At 38.0% G+C, this 17,931-nt stretch overlaps 1 long non-coding RNA gene across 1 annotated transcript in view; it reads right to left on the reverse strand.

The window, feature by feature from the left end:
• Window positions 1-246: 246 nt before the first annotated feature.
• The window catches only part of LOC109499577, a 44,731-nt gene continuing 27,046 nt past the window's right edge, over window positions 247-17,931 (reverse strand). Inside the window, exons 3-5 of the long non-coding RNA XR_002742193.2 lie at window positions 11,377-11,559; window positions 9,090-9,195; window positions 247-425 (exon numbers count right to left, since the gene is read on the reverse strand). This is a non-coding gene — a long non-coding RNA (uncharacterized LOC109499577). The remainder of the gene's footprint in view (window positions 426-9,089; window positions 9,196-11,376; window positions 11,560-17,931) is intronic.

Raw genomic sequence — 17,931 nt, forward strand, 5'->3', positions numbered from 1 at the left:
AACTCACGAATGGCGAGATAGTGACCTGAGCCAAAGTCCGACGCTTACCGACTGAGCCACCCAGGCACCCCCATATGGCAGTTCTATTTTTAATGTTTTGAGGCACCTACCTACTGTTTTCTATAGTGACTGCACCACTTTGCATTCCTACCCACAGTATACAAAAACTCCAATTTCTCCATATCCTTGCCAACATTTCTTTTTCTTTTTCTTTTTCTTTCTTTCTTTCTTTTTTTTTTTTTTTTTGGTTGGGGAGGAGGGTAGAGGGATAGGCATAAGGTAGTATCTCTTTGTGGTTTTGATTTGCATTTGCCTGATGATTAGTGACTCTAAGCATCTTTTCATATACTCTTGGCCATTTGTGAATCTTCTTTGGAGAAATGTCCATTCAAGTGTTTAGCCCACTGACAGAGTGAAAGAGTAGCCTGTGGAATGGGAGAAAACATTTGTAAACCATATATCTGACAGGTGTCAAGTTACAAAATATGGAAGGCACTCCTGCAATTCAATACCAACAACAACAACAAAGAAACTCAACAAATAAGTCAACTTAAAAATGGGCAAGGTTTTAGAGTTTAAAAACTCTACTGCGTCCAACTCAGTAGTTACTGGCTTGAGGGGCTATTGTTAGTGCAAGAGACAGTAACATTAAAGTGTTCATGCTCAGAGAATCAGGTGCTATTTTCCTCACCCACAGAAGTCTCCTCACCCATGTCCACATCTAAGGAATCTTAGCAACACCCAAGGATTTCTTCCTTGAATTAATCCAGATGCAGCTCATAAATGTACATTATCACATGACGTTTTCCCATACCATGAAATCTATGTTTATAAATAAACAGAGGAAGGGCTTTCTCATTGATATAATGTGGCCATAAATCTGCAAATTAAATACTGGAAAAATAAATAAATAATGTAAAAGATTTTAACTTTTAAATTGTATATTACCTTTAGAATGAGGACTGTCATAATTCTGGTACCACTATTCTGGGGTGGCCTCTATTAGTCTTGGCAGCTTGAAGTTTTTAGAAACGGAGCTAATGTCATGAATAAGTTGAGCCTCAAGATGTTAAGTGCCAACTGCTCAATACATATATGTATTCTCTCTGCTTTTTCAGTTGTCTCACTCTTTTCCCTATAATTTTAATAAGCCCATTCACTTTATCATCAAAAGTAGTTAACGTGATATAATCACAGGGACATTGACTTCTCCCCTCCTCCTGAATAAATACCATAGCAATGAAACTTCTGAGTACTAGATACCAAATATATGTTAATTTGTATGATGGGGAAGAGCCTACCAGGTCCAGAACTATGTCAAGAAAGAAGGATTTTAAATTCAAAAAACTTGTTTATTTTACCCTGTGCCAATCTGTAAATATTAGAATTTGGAAGAATGGATACCTTCATAAGGGCTATCATCTTGTTTGCTGAAAAGGTTATTTTCCAAATCTGGAAGATTTTTGTTTTTTTTTTTAACGTTTATTTATTTTTGAGACAGAGAGAGACAGAGCATGAACAGGGGAGGGGCAGAGAGAGAGGGAGACACAGAATCTGAAACAGGCTCCAGGCTCTGAGCTGTCAGCACAGAGCCCGACGCGGGGCTTGAACTCATGGTCTGCGAGATCATGACCCGAGCCGAAGTCGGCCACTTAACCGACTGAGCCACCCAGGTGCCCCTGGAAGATTTTTGACAATCAGTTGTGAAGTTGGTAAAGGCCTAAGCTCCTAATATAAATTATTAGATATGATATAATGTATGAAGAAAATAATAAATATTGACCAACATCCTCTCTTCTAAGCCCATGTCAATGATAGATAAAATATAAAAACAAACAAAACCAAAAACAAAAAAAGGCACATAATGGCCCAAAATCATCTCTGTAGAGTAAAGCCAAGAAGGCAGCCCAGTGGAGAGCAGGACTGAAGCCACTCAGTTTCAGCATAAAGAAAAGCAAGGGGGCCAAGAGATGGGTGCCTGCACAAAATTGAGAAACACGATGGGGCCACTATGGATTGAGGAACAGAGCTCACCTTATGGCTCGAGGCAAAAGCCTGGGATAGAATATCCCTTGCTACGAAAAGGAAGCTGAATCGAAAATTAGCTGCTGACCGCTGGTTTAGACTGTGTCTTTGGTGGCGGAGGACAAGATCACCTCCTCAAGCAGACCTAGAGCTAAACCAATGCTGCTTTGGTGACTGGATCAGTGATATCTCTACCCACCACGGGGAAGAGCTCCAGAGTGACACCCTAAGGCCAGGTTCTGGACTTGGAGACTGGAATGCTGGAAAAGCTGGAAAGAAGCATCCCACTAGTCAGAGCATCCCACCACACAAAGAAGAATTAGGAAAGAAAAAGAGATCGAGAGGGAGGGGTGGGGGGAGAAATGACACAAATAACCAAATCACCTTCCATTCAAAATCAATCTGTGACTAAAACATCAAAACACACGATGAGGAATTCTAATACTGAGAAAGTCAACCGAGTTACTCAATAGCATCAAAACATGAATGCATGTGAAAAAACTTCGTCTTCATAGTCCAACAAAGACTTTAATTAGATTAGGACAATGAATGGAGTGTCAACATCCATTTAAAAGAAGAAACGGTGGCAATAATAAAATATAGGGAGAAATAGGTGATTGAGAAATAGATGATTTGAAAATGAAAAATAAAGACAAAGTTTGGACAACAAAGATTTCAAAATTAAACATTTCAAAATTAAAGATTTCAAATGGCAAAATAACTGGACCGAATTGGACACACCTGAAGAAAGAATGTTTGAGTTGATAAATGGTACTAAAGTATTTGGCTAGAGTATGCCCCTCCCCCAAAAAAACACCAGAAACAGCAAATTTTGAAGAATTTTTAAGAGATATTAAACGATAATTTTATGGAATAATAATTTAAATTTTTTATGTTTATTTATCCTTGAGAGAGAGAGACAGAATGTGAGCAGGGGAAGGGCAGAGAGAGGGAGACACAGAATCTGAAGCAGGCTCCAGGCTCTGAGGTGTCAGCACAGAGCCCGACGCAGGGCTTGAACCCACGAACTACGACATCATGACCTGAGCTGAAGTCGGACGCCCAACTGACTGAGCCACCCAGGCGCTCCATATGGAATAATAATTTTTAAAAAAATACATTAGACCTGGGATCAGAAATACATTTAGGGGCACCTGAGTAGCTGAATTGGATGGTTAAGCGTCCAAATCTTGATATCTGCTCAGTTCATGATCCCACGGTTTGTGAGTTCCAGCCCTGCATCAGGCCCCACACTAGTAGTGTGGAGCCTGCTTGGGATTCTCTCTCTCCCTCTCTCTCTGCCCCTTACCCCCTAAAAAATTTTGAAAATTAAAAATTAAAAAAAAAGAAGTGCGCTTAGAGAGTCAAGGAAGATAAATATAAATCCACTAGAAATACTGTAGCGAACCTACAGAAAATAAGAGAAAAAGCAAAATCCCATATGCTATCAGAGAGAAGATACACTACAAAGAAATAGCAAGTTGGCTTTGTATCAACAACAAATGCCAGGAAACAATAGGATAGCATCCTCAAATGCTGCTGGAAAATAATTGTCAGGATATGTTTAATAGATGAGTCTTACTCAAAATGAGCCCCCTGTGCAGCATTGGTGGTACAGTGGTGACCATAGCTGCCTTCCAAAATGAGCCTCAAATAAGTCATTTTAGACATATAAAAATAATCTACCACCCATAGACCTTCAGTACTAATGGATACTCCAAAGCCAAGTTAATACAGATAAAGAAATGTATGCAAGGAACAAAGATGAGGACAAATTTTGACAGAATAAGCTGGCAAGGAGCACCTGCGTGGCTCAGTTGGTTAAGCGTCAGACTCTTGAGACTCTTGATTTCAGCTCAGGTCATGATCTCCTGGTCATGAGATCTAGCTCTGCTGGGTGTTGAGCTTGTTTAAGATTCTCTCTCCTACGGGGCTCCCTCCACCCCTCCCCAATTCACGCACAAGTGCATGAGCTCTCTCTCTCTCTCTCTCTTTCTCTCTCTCAAAAAAAAAGAAAAAAAAGCTGACAAGTTTGATAAATAATATACTTTAATACAGAGTCATGATATCTGTTTATACTTTTAAATTAAAAAAAAAAAAGACTCTTAAAAGCAATAGAAAATGGGAGAAGTTTGCTTAACAGATCACCAAAATACTCTAAGGTCCTTTTTTGGGTTTGAGAAGTAATTAAAACTATTGAGTAAGTTTGGAATTTGTTAAAAGATTTCATGGTTAAGTGCATGTGTTAAAAATTGAAGATAAATAATAAACTTAAACAATAAAAATAGTTAAAAAAAAGTACAGATGCAACTAATAGCTTTCAATTATTACAGGATGAGGACAAAAGAAAACATAAAAACTTTATCAAACTAACATGAGTCAGAAGAAGGAGAGGAGAATAGGCAAAGAATATAAAATTAAAGAAATTCAAACATGGCAATAATTAGGATTAAGGTAAACAAAGACAATTCATTTACTATTAGATCAGATTAAATATTTAAAACTCAACTTAAAATCAAAAAGACTTTAAAAAATATAGGACTAGAAAAAGATCTATCAGGTAAATCCTAATTAATTCTAATTAACTATAACTACTAATTCTTTTTTTAAGTTTATTTATTCTGAGCGAGAGAGAACACAAGTGGGAGAGGGGGAGAGAGAGGGAGAGAGAGAATCCCAAGCAGGCTTCATGCTGTCAGTGCAAAACCTGACCCCAGGCTTGAACCCACAAACTGCAAGATCATGAGTTGAATGGTCAACCAACTGAGCCACACAGATGCCCCTATAACTAGTAATTCTAATACCTCTTATCACCAGATTATAAAATCATTGAAGTATAATTCATTGTTAAGAAAACATTAATCTAAAATAAAAAATACTACATGTTTTATGCATTTAACAACATGACTTTGAAAAATATAAAGCAAAAGTTAATAAAATTATGAGGGGAAAAATACAACAACAAAATCAGAGTGGGATATTTTAGTATATTTCTGTCAGAAGCAGAGAAAAAAAATTAAGAATATAGAGGATGGAATTATAAATAAATTAAGAATAAAATTATAAATATTTATACTATATAATTTATCTGTAATAAAAATGTATACATATACATTAAACTTAAATAAATTCTGAACTAATAAAAATATACATTATTATCAAATGCACATGGAGCATTTACAGAACATATGACTCATTCAGTTGGTCATAAATTAAGATATAAATTTAGAAAAACAATATCACAGAGATCATATTCTCTGACAAAGAAACATAAAATGGAATTCAGCACTGAGAAAACAAAGGTTTCTATACTTGGAAACTTAAACAAGCACATTTAAATAACTCCTTAGTTTAAAAAAAAATAACAATGGAAATTATAAAATATTTCCAACTTGAAATAAATGAAACCAAACAATGGAAGTACTTATTTAAACAACTGTGAAATGCAGCTAAAGTAATACCTAGTAATAAATTAATACTTCAAAAATATTTACTTAAAAAGGAAAAAGAAATAAGAATGAAGACTGAGGAAAAAGAGGAAAGCATTTTTCAATTCAAAAGCTAAAAAAAGCATACTAATGTAAAACTGAAAAACCTAAGAATAAAATAATACATACTGTGTAAGTCAAAATGAATGTAACAGAAAACCAATAAGCAGGAAATCATCCACAAAACTGTTAGCTGCCTAGTACAAATGTGATACCAAATCAGAAGGATAACACAAGAGAAGAAGGTAATAAATCAACATCATACACAAGCAGAAATGGAAAAATTCAAAATGAAGTTTTAGCCAATCAACTTCAGCAGCATGCAATATGGACTACACACACCTACACACATGTGTATAGTATTATGAGGAGAAGATCGATTTTAAAATCAGAGAAGGAGGGAGCCAAAACATAAGAGACTCTTAAAAACTGAGAACAAACTGAGGGTTGATGGGGGGTGGGAGGGAGGGGTGGATGGGTGATGGGCATCGAGGAGGGCACCTGTTGGGATGAGCACTGGGTGTTGTACGGAAACCTTGACAATAAATTTCATATTTAAAAAATAAAATAAAAATAAAATAAAATCAGAGAGAGCTGAGTTTGTGTCCTGCACTCTCTATCTATGAGGTAAGTTCCCTTGGTATTTAGTGTTTCTGGTGTTTATTTTGTTAACGTGATTTCAGTAGACAGTGTCAACATAGCTACAACCAAAACAGTTCTTAATTTACCCAATATGATGAAAATTGAAACTTTAATTGAAAGGTTTTAACTGAGAAAATGTCACCTTTGAAGCTATTTATCTGCCCTGAAAAATGCTAATGCTGTAATGGTTTTGTTGACTTCAGGTAAATATCACAAAAATATATATTTTTTTAAGTATAAACACATCTCAAGGGTGGCAACTGAATACTATTTTTAGTTTTGTTTGTTTTGTTTTACAGCTAAAAAACATGATTTCTTGGTGGTTTTGTCTTGGTGGTTGAACATGAAAACAATGCTCATTTCTTGACTTTTCCTATTGTGAGCTCTCCTGGCCTTCCTGGTGGAGGGTCCGAACCACACACAGTGTACTAACTCATGAACTGTAGGCACTGCATCCACCCAAAAGTTACATCATTCAGGGGTGTATTGTGTCTGCTCCCACCTGCCTGAATTTTCATGGAAGTCCTGCTCTCGTAACCTGAGGAAGGCAAGTAGGACATACAGCCGTTGTCCTTCCAACCCGACCCCCAAAATGCAGCCACCTTCCTCATCTCATCACCAGAGTCCATGTTACCACCCTGGAAGACACCATAGTGATCATAATCAACCATGTTGGAAATTTGAAAGCCACAAATTTAGTGGCTTGAGTGCCAGAGAAAATTGCCATTAATGAACATATCAATAAAAGCAGGTTGATTCCCAGCCAGCTGCCAACAGTAGGCATCTTCACACTATGCCTGTAGCCAACCCCTGCAATAGTGTCCCTCCACCTGCTAGTGGAAAATAGACTACTAACAATTACCAGACCAAATGTGCCGTAGCGTGCCTTTCCAAGCAAATTTCAACGGGTATAATTTGTTCTGTTAAAATGTTGCCACGTTCCCATACCTAGGGACCCTGAAGAAAGTTGGCAGTTGTTTCCTAGGTAGTCTGAGAGTTACAGCCCAGAATTTCCCCTGAATTTTTCCTGTAGCCTAGCTTCCTTCCACCAGAGATGACCTTGCACTTTACTTACTTATTCATGTAAGAATGCCAGACCATCTCTCAGACACCTGAATACACATGGGGTGGAGAGAAAGCTGGAGTTTCTCCTTCAGAGGGGTAAGGTCCTTAAGGCCACTCTTTGTCCCTCCCTGAGATGTGCTGAACTTAGGTTTCCTCTTGGAACAAGTGTAGCAATTAATAATGTGGACCTGTCTTGTCTAATGACAAAAGTCAGACTTGTCACCATTATCACATGATGTGTTTAGGGACCAACATGAACCTATTATACATCATAAATAGTCAAGTATACGAAACGTTCTATGGCTTACTTAGAATTGTATAAGAAAAAAACATATTCTCCTCTACACATTATTGCTTTATCTTCAATCACTTTCTTATTTTACTCTTTTTTTACTTCCCCCCAAAAACTATTGATTGAATTAAATCCAAACATAATAAAATAACAATGTAGTGAATATTAATGCAGAAGCCACAATATTCTAGAAGAGAGGATGCTTTTGTTTCTCAGGAGTTTCTTATTGTGGTGATAGGCACGGTGATGGTTGCATCATTTTAGTAGCTTGGAGAGAAAAAAGGAGATAAAATAAATGGCCTTGTTGGGCTTCTAAAAAAATAAAATTAATATAATCAATGTAATCATGGTGATGGCCATATTTTGAAAGAGAGTCTTTCCCAGTATATATACTGGGAAATATATATATATATATATATATATATATATATATATATACACACTTGTCCAGAGGAGTTAACTGCTTTGTGCTTAACCTTTTAAAAATGTTTAATTTTTACCTTTCCAAAAAAAATCTTATAATCAGGTAAATGCAAAAATGCCAAAAATTAACAATTGCCTGTCTGACCAGATAAGGAGAGTTTTATTCCATTTTTAATTGCCTCCAGGGAGGAAGTTTCTTTGTAAAATGTAACCAGCTCCCAATCATGGATGAACCTATCTTAGATATATTAGGGTAACATTTAAAAACAGAGAATCAGAAACAGAGGGGCTCAAAGGAATCAATACTTTGCCACCTGCTCTTAAGAGCTTTCCTAGATGCAGAGCATCTATGGATGGTTTCTGGAAGGATGATTCTAGCAAGCACATGTTGGAGCAAAACTTACTAGGGTGGGTGGGTGTGTGTGTGTGTGTGTGTGTGTGTTAAGATGAAAAAGTATTCTCTAATTACTCTACTGTAGTAAGTAAAAGAAAGCTTCAAAGAAATAGTGAAGGATGCTGGCAGACAGCCAAAAATATTTAACGGTTAGCAGGACAAGTGGAATCTTGCTGCCTTATTCTTAATCATGGTTAGAGAACTCTGCTCTCTTCAGATCACTGTGAACCCTCCCGGTTTGTACATCATTTCCCTTTCCATTCGTAGGACACCAGGCAAGCAAGCATCACCCAGACCCAGGCTCTGTCCTGATGCACGGGATCTACGGAAATGCAACTTAGGCTGAGGGCTTCCTTTTGAATTGGTCACGGTCACGCTATTCAAATAGGAAGAAATCTGCAACCCATTAGACATTTTCCTCCTGCGTTAATAGTCAGAAAAATTAATTATATCTTGTAGCCATTCCTATTATTGGTTATTTTGTTTGTTTGTTTCCCCTGGTTGGGAAATGTTCTCAAAGGGCCGTGTCTGGATAACAGCATGTAGAATCCATTCCATTAAGTGGTGAGAAAAGAGAAGGGAGCGGGCAGATTTGCAATCCTATCCTTGGAGGGAGAGGGAGGTGGCAACAGAAAAGGAGGGCAAAACTTTTGACATCTGGGGTACCATGAGCAGCCAATTCAATAAAATGGAATTGCAGAAAACCAACCCTGTGCTTTTGAAACATTTCAAATAGATCACAATGCGCTCCCCGTTGTACCTGTCCTGAGCTGGCTGGGACCGCCTTTCTCTTGGACTGAAAAGCTGAATCAAACTTCCGGTCTAAAAACCATGTGGGTGCTCCTGGACCGTCTGAGACTCGAAACCTTTCAACAGAAGTATGCACACAATGACCCTGGGTTTCTCACAACCGTTTGGACAGCATCAAGTAACCACATGAGTTGCAGAGATCCAGTTTTGTTTTTTTAAGTTTATTTATTTATTGTAGGGAGACAGAGACAGAGACAGCCTGAGAGGAGAGGGGGCAGAGAGAGAGAGAGAGAGAGAGAGAGAGAGAGAATCCCAAGTAGGCTTCCCTGCTGCCAGCTTCAGAGCCCCCCAGGGTTGGAACCCACCAACCAGATCATGACGTGACTTAAACCAACTGAAACACCCAAGCACCCCTAGGGACCCAGGTTTAAAAAAAAAAATGTGCCACTGCCCTTAGCAATCTAACTAGTTCACTTCCAAAGCACACGTTTTATTATTTCGCATTTTCAGAGATTGCATGAATTATAAAATGCTAGGCCTAGTGGCAGCCTTACATAGCATCCAATTAAATTTCTTAAATTTCCAGATTAGGAAACTAAGCCCAAGGATATTAAATGACTAAATTCAAGGTGACAACTAACCAGCGACAGAGTGGGCCACAATCAGTTTTTTTATACTTATATAAAAATCTGGAGGGGCGCCTGGGTGGCGCAGTCGGTTAAGCGTCCGACTTCAGCCAGGTCACGATCTCGCGGTCTGTGAGTTCGAGCCCCGCGTCGGGCTCTGGGCTGATGGCTCAGAGCCTGGAGCCTGTTTCCGATTCTGTGTCTCCCTCTCTCTCTGCCCCTCCTCCGTTCATGCTCTGTCTCTCTCTGTCCCAAAAATAAATAAACGTTGAAAAAAAAAATTAAAAAAAAAAATCTGGTAACAAAAAATCAAGCAAAATATATTTTCTTCCAAAGCTAATGCTCTATTTTCCAGATTTGACAGAAATGTGACATGCTCTACATAGCTGAAATTCAACAATATGTTGTTCTGTGTTCATTTGCTATATTTATGTATTTATACATGTGTTTCACATACTGTTAAAGCAGCAAATGGCATATTTACACAGGTGACTATAAGTCTCAGTCACAGAATAAGACAGAAGGATATTTTGAAGAGCAAGACTTTTTTTCCTTGCAAGATATTGCAAGGTATGAGGTAATTCAGTGCTCTAGGATTCATTATATGTCTCCTTTAAAATTCTGTAAAGTATCAGACAATCATGAGAGAGGCATTATCTCATGATTACTTGAATTTATTATAAGTACATATAAAAATTAATAGCAGATGAACAACTAAAAGCACTTTTATGTATGTAGCTTGAACGAATATAGCACTTTATGGTTTTCGAAGCAGATTTCAGTTTTGTAGCAACTTTTCAAGGAATAGCACTGGCCCTTGGATTCTGGTCTTTTGTCTCTTTGTGATTTTTTTTTTTTATTAATAGAAATGTGAAGATGGTCAAATGATGAGGACAGTGTTGGTTTTTCATGTAATTTACAAACACACCCAAAGGGGCATTTCTTATCTTTGGCTATCCAGCCATCCTTCCTCCGGATATCAGTACCTAGATTTTTCTCTCAGTTCATGCGGTTGGGCATCTAAATCCCCTCCTCCCAACCCCCACCACTGCCATCCTTACTTTTCTTTCCCACCAGCGAGGTGAAAATATGACCCAGATCCAACCAATAGAGTCTATCTCTTTGTCCACAGGGGTTTGGAGAGAAGCACAGAATGAATTCATTCCAAACTGAACCCTAGAACTTTCACTGGACCTATCATGAAAGAGATTTTCTTCTTCTGCTAAGCTTTACTAAGCTTAAAGGGTATGAGTTGAGAGTAGCCATTTTATAAGGAGACCGTGTTGGAAAAAAATGAAACCACACAAGAAAGTTCAGTGGAGAGAGCCACTGATGCTTTTAATATTGCCCACATCTTTGGATCCAGCCATCTCTACAGACTAGCCTTGGCGTTGAGGTGACATGTGCTAACGAGCCCCCCCCCCCCACCACCACACCCTGCTTTTACTTTGTTTTTACTTAAATCAGCAGGAGTTGGGTTTTATTCCCTTGCAGCTAAAAGACCTTTAACTAATATCAAACAACAGAGAATTGAACTAGAACATATCAGGAATCTTTGACTTTGTCCCTTGATCTAATTATCCATTTAAATAGAGGCAGCAAACATTATAGGTTTAAGCAACTGGGGCTTCACGTTCTGAACTCTTAAAGTTTTCTCAACCTAAATCCCACCTTTTCTCACAGCTTTCCCAGGGTCCACTTCTGGGATGGCATTTCTGTCTCTTGAGCATCCCAGAAAAGCCTTCAAATATACACAACAAAAGCTGAGCAATATTTCTGATTTCTTCCCGTTAGCAGATTGGTTAGCCCAAACACAAGCAGGAGAGGACGGGCATATCCCAGGTATCTGTGAAGCTGACAAAAAAAAAAAAAAAAGTGAAAGGCTTCAGTAATTCAGTCAAATAGGAGGGTTTAGGAACCTTGTTACAGCGCTGACGTCAGGAAATGTGAATATTTTGACCATACCATATTTTAGGATTTTTTTCCTAAAAGTATATTTGGAGAAAGGTAAGAAGTCAGAAACCTCTAAGGTTATGATTTCAACAAGTCTACAATGTTTTAATGTCTTTAATCGAAGAAACATAGTTATTTTTAATTCTAGTTGTGCATCCAACCAAGTTTCGTCGACATCATCTCAAATGCCTGGTAATGGGAAACTTTTTAGTATTCAGGACATTCTTGCTTTCCTTATCCCCTCCCCATCACCATTTGCAGAGTCACCGCTCTGGGATCTCCTATCATAATGTGATTTGATATTATTATGTGTAGCAGCTTGAACGGAGAAATTAGTACACCGCATAGTAAACTTAACAGACATGACTCAGGCATCCTACCACATGTTTTTATATTTTGAATATTTCCCAGCACATAAGTTTGAGATAAGTCTGAGGTTAATTCTATCAGAGGCCATAAAAAGCAAAAGTGATTTTAAAACGAAGCTGTCATCTTACTTTCAATAATTTTAGTTAGCAATTATTGCTTATGAAAAGATATTATTACATTATATTAACATGTAACCGTATCTTATATTTATGTAGCTCCTTCTAGTTTCGAAATGATCTTAATCTGCCCCCCCACCCCACCCCAGAGATCCTACAAAATAGGTCCAAGAGATTTAGTCAAAGAGAAGGGTCTCTATCAAATAGGAAGAAGAGGCTCAAACCAGGCAGCTGGTAAATGTCAGATTTGGGTGTTTTCAGTTGGTTCATACCTTTGGACTGGATACCATAAAGCACCCAATTAGAAGCATCTCCTATTTATGTATTGGGTCAGGGTATTCCCTGGCTAATCACCAATATCATGAACAAGTGTCCAAACTTGGGTCCAGATATGTCTACTAAAATCTTCCAATGAGGCTTGAAAAGGAGGAAATTAATATAGCAAAACCAAAAGAATGCCGTAGAGACTAGCTCCGAAATGTTAGTTCCATGAAGGCTACAAAAATGTTGCCTGTCATGGTTCTTCTCCAATACCACAAGTTTATCATGCATATAAACATTGCTCATGAACTGGTTTTCAGTGCATGAACAAATCTATCCAGTTCAATCAGTAAGACCTAGCAAATGTATAGATCTATATGTTACATATACACTATTATGAAACCAGTTAAGCTATGTATAACACAGATACAATTATTTATTATTTTGTTTATTCTTTAGAGAGGGGGGAGTCCATATGTGAGCCAGGGAGAGGGGCAGAGAGAGAGAGAGAGAGAGAGAGAGAGAGAAAGAGAGAGAGAGAAAATGCCAAGCAGTCTCCATGCTTAGTGGAGCCTGACATGGAGCCTGACACGAGCTCCATGCCACGACCTTGGGATCATGACCTGAGCCCAAATCAAGAGTCGGGTGTTCAACTGGCCGAGCCACTCAGGCACCCCAACACAGATACAATTCTTAACGAATACGAAACCTTTCTCACCAGGATCAGGTAAAATGTGGTCATGAGTTGCCAAACACAAGGTCTCAGTTACAGCCTCAATATTCTTATATGTCAACTTCCTTGCTCTTAATTGGACTTCTTTTTCTTTATAAAACCTTTATAAATATACTGGCTATAGAAGCATCCTTACCATTCTCCAAGAGACCAAGGAAGTCAGGGTCACATCTTACCTAACTTTGGTTGTCCTAATAGACATAGCCTCATTAACCGCACTTAATCTGCTGTCAGTCATCAGATTTCTCTACTCTACTCTGCTACCTGGGTCATGGCAATACCTTTAGTATAGACTTCTCTTTCAAGCCAACTATTCCTTCAGTTTCTTTAAGTGCCCTAGGAGAGACCGTTGATTCTGGCTCCATGATTTTGCATGGGTAGAAACAGCTTGAGTAAACGTCTTATTTCCCTTTCCTAAATTTAATGGATCCCATTAAACTTAATGGATTCACACTTTTGAGATACTAATCAATATATTCTCATAATAGTTTGCAAGTCTAACCCACCCTTATTCCTACTCCTCCTCAAGAATTTACACCATTAAGTATATGTTATTTCCTGCCTCTGAACTATTTAAAAAACAAAAACAAAAACTCCTGAGACCAATGCTATGAAATCCAGGAAGAAATGTTATAATCACAGCAAAATATTTGAGGAGAATAAGATTCTACTCTGAGGGGTGCCTGGGTGTCTCAGTCGGTTAAGCATCTAACTCTTGATCTCGGCTCCGATCACAATTTCATGGTTCATGCGTTTGAGCTCTGCACTTACATCCAGAGCCTACTTGAGATTCTCTGTCTCCCTCTCTCTCTCTCTTCCCCTCCCTAGCGTGTGTGTACATACACTCTCTCTCTTTTTCAAAAATAAATAAACTTAATAAAATAGATTCTGCTCTGATCCCATATTCACAAATAATAAAATTGGTTTATATGTCTCTACACACATGAGAGAAAGGGAGACAGTTCTCAAGGGAATTGTTAAAGAAGACATTCCAAAAAGAATCCCAGGATCCTTTTCCTTAGGAAGGCAAAACCCCAGAGATGGAAACCCTAACAAATATAGAGTGATGAGATTGGATCAGTCTCTTAGAGATTTCTGTGACCTAGCATGAGAAGAAACAGCAGAGTAAATCTTTGACCCTAAAAACAGCACAGACTTAAGAGAAAGAGCCCAAGACCCAATGAGACAGGGTAGACAAAGATATCTCAGCCATGACACCCCCAAATTAATGGCCAAGGGCCATTTCTGCTCACACCCATAGAACTATTTAACGTCTTCAGAGTCATATACGACTCCAGGGAAAAATGAATGTAGGGAAATCCCAAACTAACTGCAATGAACTCTGTTGCCATGTTGAGACTGGCCCTCAAAATAAAATCAAAATCATTTGTGGAATAGAAGGACTATTGTGTATCTCGTGCACTGTTGGTAGCTGTTGATTCATACTCACTGAAAATGAGGATTCATACTCACTGGAAAGCCAGGACTTCCCTAAGAAATCAAGAAACAATAAGACTAGACTCAATATGAAGAATTTCAACAAAATGTTGCTAGGGCAACAGAACAAAAAACCGGTTCATACGTTTTAAAGCCTTCTGTTATTTTTTTGTCCCTTCCTACAAGGGTTATTGTGCACATTTTTATGTATGAACCTGATTCATCCACTCAACAAATATTCATTGAGTACTTCTAGTGCAGAAGGTGCTAGATATTATAAGAAATGCAGAGAAATATACAACATACATTCTCTTACCCGATTGAGGACAAGGAGACAAATTAAATGTAATATATTGGCATGCATCAAATAAACCATAGAAATGATAAAAGTATTATGAGTTTAGACAACTGAGGGAGGCACCAGTGGGCTGGAATTATCAAGGAAATCTTCACAGAGAAATGTTTTGCAAACAGTGGATGAAGACACATTGGTAAGAATGAAATCATTTTCGGGAGCTGTGACCAAGATTTAAACTGAATAAGATAAAGGAGGCTAGAGTCAGATGCAATAGAGCAGGAAGGGTGGGACAGTAAATGAAACGCTTGTGTCAATGTCACTGAGAGGGACTTCTTGGAAATATTCTAATTAAAATATTTTTTCTTTGACATCTGAAGGTTCATTCCCCTTAGAAATCTTAATCAACTGAACTAGATCACTCCTCTTAAATCACTTTTTTAGTAATGAATCCTTAGCCTTGATATGTATCTTTTTAGTGCCATTTGAGATAACCTTTTCCCTGACATCACCCAGTAATTCTGATAAAGCCAAAGTCCCCTCCCGACACACACACACACTGACACATTTACACAATTCCTTACCCACTTAGATCTAGATGAAAGTCAGTGTAACACCCTCCACCCTGCATACACACAATAATACAACCATAACCCCTATGGCTCAACCTAGACACCCTTCCAAATCCTTCCCTGTGACTTAAAATGCATCAGTCCTGTTCCCTTTCAAAACATATAGTTTCCTAGAGAACTGGTAAAACAAAAAAAGAGGAACACTGGCGTTATTTCTATGAGCACTTTGTGTCTCTGCAAACTCTACGTCCCATGCAGAAGTCTGCTGATACGGTCTGCCCTGTTCCCACGTTGTCTAGTAATTAGAATTCTTCTCAGCAGGAGACAATGCCATGCATCTTGAGCAGAGAAGAGGAAACTGGAAGGATTCCAGAACCTTTGCACTATTGGCTCAACTTGCCCAACTGGTAAACATAATGTTTCTGTCGTTTGCTGGAGGTGATTATATTCAGTCTGAGTTGGAGAAGAATAAGATTTTTTATTATTATTATTCTAAGGCCTTGCAGTATTTTTTTTTCCTTAAAACACCAATGAGTCAACCAGCAGAGGAAAACCCTGAGGATTTACTCATAATACCCAGAGGCAGATCATGCAGGGAAAATGAAGACCTTGAAAAAGGATGCGAGGTATTCTCATGCAAAGAAACCAAATCCAATCGGTACATTTCTAACAGATCCCTACTATGTGCGAGACCAAGATATCACATCAAAATAAGTAGTTAAGAGAAGCAAATATTGACGCGCAGAGACTTGGATTCTTTTTAGATTTGTTTGCTGACAGTTGATGGGACACCAAATTGATTCTGGCCATATACATATACCGCCTCAGGTCTGACGTCCTGGAGTCGTTTTATCCCATCATCCCTGGGAACATCACTAGGCGATTTAATAGACTCTGTTCCAGACAAGACAAGTAGTACTCAATACCAGGTTAATGAAATTTTTGTGGTCATTGCCTCTTCATACATCTTTCTACTAAAGAATGTGTGGGTTTTAAACAATCATATAAACCTCTATTCCTTAAGCAACCACAGTAAAATTCTTAAATCGTTTCTGGTAAGTACTTTATCTGTGCAATCCCTTCTAGTCTCTTCGCCATTTTTATAGATGTAATCAATTATTTCAGTCAAGCAAAGTACACTGCCAACTTTCCAGAATTCCTAGCACGATTTTAACTACCAGCTTGGGGTTTTATTCGGTATGAGCATAAAAGTTATTATATTCTAATTGCTTGTGATTGTTACTACATTGAGATTTATTTTTGTTGGTTTTTTTCAAGAGATTGTTAAAATGAGTTTAGTGACTTCATTCTGGTTTTCCTGATTGATTCTATTATTAGGACTGTGGAAGCCTGGGGCCCTTTGGCCTTGCTACACATCTTGAACAATTTTTTAAGCAGTTTGGGTTTGGCAAAACCTATTTTACCAAGAACATTACCCTTTAATTTTTAAAAACCATGTGCATTTTAAGGAAAATGTGACCCATATGTTCCTAATTCCTCTGTACTAAACACATCAAAATGTTTTGTAAGAAACACTTGATTTCCAAGAAGACGTATGAGCCTTCCTTATAAGACCTTTTAACTGATTTTCTTTTAAAACAGGAAGTTGCTTCTGCCAAGAATAAAGTTATTTAGACACCAACTGTTTCAAGAAACTCATGAACTAAATGGACATATTTTACGTTACTCTGGAATATATTTGCTGAATAAAATGGTAGCCAAAAACAAAAACTGAGCTGTGACAGAACCCAATCAAGTAAAAAAAGTTCTTAGAATATATCTATGTTTCTGAATCTTCATACCCTTGAAATATTTAGTTATAGATTTACTATTTGACAAAAACACCTGCTTCAAAAGAGTCTTTTAGGAATAAGACTGGGGGGTTTGGGAGGGTTTTCATTTTGTTTTTGTTTTCTTAGCTCTGGGGAAGATATTTTAGAATCTTATTTGAATATCTGTTTTCAACATGGTACACATTCACTTCTCCCAGAGACTTTGGAAATTTTAATTCAATTTGTCTTCACCTTCACATTTCTATCTCTAATCCTAACAGTAAGAATAGAAAGAATATTCACAAACCAGCCCAATGTATTTTTCTGCATATATATATATATATATATATATATATATATACACAAATGAGACTCTCACAGACAGAACAAACAACCTGTGTTGTTCTGCAGACAGAACAAACAACAGGCCTGTGTCTGGCTGGGTTTCTTAGATATTCCAGTATATTCTGGTTTCCATCTTATTTGCAAATATCAGATCAGAAGAGAAAAGTAGAAACTGTCTCCATGCTGCAAGCCTTCAAGGATCCACCTGTTTGCCGTCTCCAGGTTAGTTCTCCCCTCAGATCCACCTCAGTTTGGAGGACCCTGAAGACAAGGACCTCTGCTCCCACTGGCCATGTTGCTCAAGGCTCTTGAGCCCTTCCATCTCCACCACCACAGCCCCCGGCGGCTGCTGTATCATAACTCCCATCTGCGA

Source organism: Felis catus, chromosome B2, assembly GCF_018350175.1.
Source record: "Felis catus isolate Fca126 chromosome B2, F.catus_Fca126_mat1.0, whole genome shotgun sequence".
Classification (NCBI taxonomy): domain Eukaryota; kingdom Metazoa; phylum Chordata; class Mammalia; order Carnivora; family Felidae; genus Felis; species Felis catus.